This window comes from Cydia pomonella, unplaced genomic scaffold (assembly GCF_033807575.1).
Source record: "Cydia pomonella isolate Wapato2018A unplaced genomic scaffold, ilCydPomo1 PGA_scaffold_208, whole genome shotgun sequence".
Classification (NCBI taxonomy): domain Eukaryota; kingdom Metazoa; phylum Arthropoda; class Insecta; order Lepidoptera; family Tortricidae; genus Cydia; species Cydia pomonella.
Window position 1 is genome coordinate 848 of NW_026907848.1, and position 3,821 is coordinate 4,668.

A 3,821-nucleotide genomic window follows, 5' to 3' on the forward strand; every position below is an offset into this window, starting at 1 on the left:
CAGCGCGTAGGTACCTAATAGTAGTTTACGTGACTGCTACATAATAAAAGGCATTAAAATACACGAGTGTGGGTTTAAGAAACGAACGAAGTGAGTTTTTAAAAGGATCACACGAGTGTTTTAATGCCTAATTATGTATAGTTTTTTTATGTTATTTTTTATTTTATCAACAAAATTACACAGCATTACAGTATATACTAATGCACTGCGAAATTTAGGACAGAAAGTATATAAATACATACACATCAGGTACAGAATACAATCTGGGACTAGGTAGGTCAATATTATTTTAAGTTATATATCCGTACACAAATAGAAGGGTATTGATCATTAAATTGTGTTATACATGAAAAATAGAATTACAAAACACAGGAGAACCTTAATAACTAACTGAGGACGGACGGTCATCCATTGCCTCACAATGGTTTTTGCATTGCTCACAGATTTGCCTCCAACTACTGGCAAAAAGATCGCAGTCTGGAGCCGACTGGAGAAGTGCGTTGATGTAGTGCAAAGCACGAACCAGTGGTGATTGCCTGTACGCCTTCGTGCGCGCTTTAGGAGCCGCAAGTAAGTCGCGATTACGAGACCTAAAATTGAACTTTGTGTCAGTTACATACACTATTTTATCTACACACATATATTCACTAACCCAAATTACAACCAACGTTGGGGCATCGTTGCTCGCTTGGCGGAACTCGCGGATATGTGGTGGCGTCACCGAAATATTTTTATCGCTCATTTTACACGAGACTTTTGCTATAGTTACTTTAAAAACCACAAAACAAATTCATTTTATACTTAAAACTTATTAAAAGATAAACTGTACGTCAAATGGCGATAAATGAAAACTTTTTTCACGCATGTCACGCATCCGTAGTTTTTTTTAATTAATTCAGAGACAAACTAGAGTCGGGGGCCTATTCCCGTAACATTCGATACAAACTAACATTTGACGAGATTTGTCAAAATTGTATGCAATTGACATTTCATTTCGAACAAAAAGGCATCTCAACTGATATTAGAATACAGGTCAAATCGAATTGCTTCTTTTTCAGATGTTCCAAATTTAAATGCCTTAACCAAATCGATTTTGATGTAGTTATGAAGCAAATTCGGACACTATCACAGATAAGAAATTTGTTGTAACAAAACAGTTTATCGTAAAGTTGGCCATTATTTACGGATTTTGAAGGCAATCATTGAGGGTTTATGATATGTGTGTACATAAAATACCTAAACTCGCTCAACGCTGAAACGTAATAGCACTCTCAATCAAAATCTTAGTTATTTGTATTCGTAATCTTATTATTTGTTAGTATTTGATTTTATTGGGTGGAAGGGATTGATATTTAGACAAGGTTGCCTGTCTAATGAAATGTTAAGTACCTATCGTACCTATGCAATTTTATCTCCGGCAGGAAGTGACTCGCCCCGCCCCCACAAGATTGGCCAAGATGGAAAAACCACATCCAAGGCAAAGGGTATAGAGAGGTTTCATTGGACTTTAAACATATATTAGCCAACTAGCCACTTATGTTTCCACATCTACAGTCAAGGTATTAAATATCGATACGTACAAAGTGCCAAAAATATGTACACACGACCTTATTGCCTTTACATTAAAGTAGTGTATACATATATTTGGCACTTTGTCCGTGTCGATATTTAATACCTTGACTGTACCCTCGAGAATGCAGCGCTCACGGCTCTATTCTGGATGGTTGGACGCCACAAGCTGCCCTGCGTTGACTGATTGCACTTCGAAAACGAGCTGGCGATGGGATCATCAGATCGCTACGCCATTATTCCGTTTATTATTATCTTGTAAATAGAGTTGATTATTTTTTAGTAAGTACCTACTTATTATTTTAACCATACTTTTATCTACATAGAGATACCTTTGCTACCCAGGGGGTTAAAAAAAACTACCTACATACATAGGTAATAGTTATTTGTTTTACAATGGGGCAAAGTTGTTGTTTAACCGCTCGTGCTAATATTGATACCCGAGCAAGCGAAAGATCCCAAAATTGAACCACGAGCGTAGCGAGTGGTTCGAGAAGTGGAATCTTGAGCTTTGCGAGGGTTTCAAGGCACAAAGGGTTAAACAAACTTTGCCTCCGAGTGAAACACAATATTTTTCAGCACACCATCGCGAGGAAAATACTAAGTATGAAATACCAAAAAATCAAACCAAATGAACTTAATTAAAATATTATCATCCAAAATCATCATTTAAAATTTGCATCTGAATACTTTGCCCCACATGTGGATAAAATGCAACTTTTTCATTAGTTTTTGAACAATCAAGAGGGACTTTACCAGTTGGTGTGGTGAAAATTAATTATTACGTCCGTAAACATTGACAGCTGATTGGTGGGTACCTAGGTACCAATTGATAGGTATAGGTATACCGCCCAGTCTACTGATCAATCCACAATAGTAAGCACCTAATTAACCTTTTCATATATTGGTATGAGACGTGACGTCGCTAATATATACGTGCTTAAATTTACAATTACAGTTAATGATTTCGAACTAATGCCAAGGGAATAAGATTGAAAATTGAACACACACTGTAGGCTTTTCGCATTATGATTATTGCTAAATAATCCATGTCGACGCACGTATATGATATATAGATACAGTATACAATGCAGTTGATTACTCAAACTGTAATTGGGTATTTTTCATGTATCTCAACTCAACTATAATATTCATTTCGAAACGGTTTAGTCAACTATAATGAAATTGACCAATCAGGCAATCACAGCTCGCCGCGGTCAAGAGGAGGAATTAAAACGATGGCTCAAATTAATTATTTATTTTTAGGTTTTATAGTAGAAACAAATGCTTCATGAGTCATAAACGCACATGTGACACCCTTAATATAGCAAGTTGCTTCGTAGTTGCTATTAGCAACATCCATAACTGAAACGAAAACTGCTTACCGTTGCTTGTTAGTCTCCATAGGCTACGGTGGCCAAAATTGAGAAAAAAAACTGTCTAAAATCTGAATTTAGCAAGGAGCAAGTACCAAGGACTCATGAGTTACGAGTCGTTGACCAGCCCGCCGGGTCTCGGCGGCCCGGGCGCGTACGAGTATGAAGTTATCGCGGCTGCTCGCGTATTTCATATTGCTGTATTGGGACCGGGCGAAGTGCATGGTAGCGGTAAGTAAAGCGATCCCAGCGCATAAGGTGGCAAAAATTTTAACTAACTACGGATAGCGTCTTTAACTTTCGTACACGTTATATGGCTCGAAATTAAACTTTAATTTACGATTGCTCCTAAAATATTCTTTTAAATTGTATGGTGTAATGTAAGGGACCATTGTAAGCTGTATGAAATGCTTAATAAGATAATTATTAATACTGTATCCGTGTAAATAGCTTTGCAAATGCCTCATACTATATGATATTTTTCTAGAAGTTAAGAATGGGTATAGTAAGTTATCCTTAAAAGATAGACATTCAACATCGCGGACTTTTTAGGGTTTCGTACCCAAAGGGTCAAATGGGACTTCCGTCCGTCCGTCTGTTACCAGGCTGTGTCTCATGAACCGTGATAGCTAGTCAGTTGAAATTTTCACAGATGATGTATTTCCATTGCCGCTATAACAACAAATACTAAAAACAGAATAAAATAAATATTTAAGGGGGGCTCCAATACAACAAACATAATTTTTTTGCCGTTTTTATCAATAATGGTACGGAACCCTTCGTGCGCGAGTCCGACTCGCACTTGTCCGGTTTTTTTTTTGTAGACCCATGAAAGAGAGACAACCCCACCATACTTATTTTGGAGTAGTTGTATAA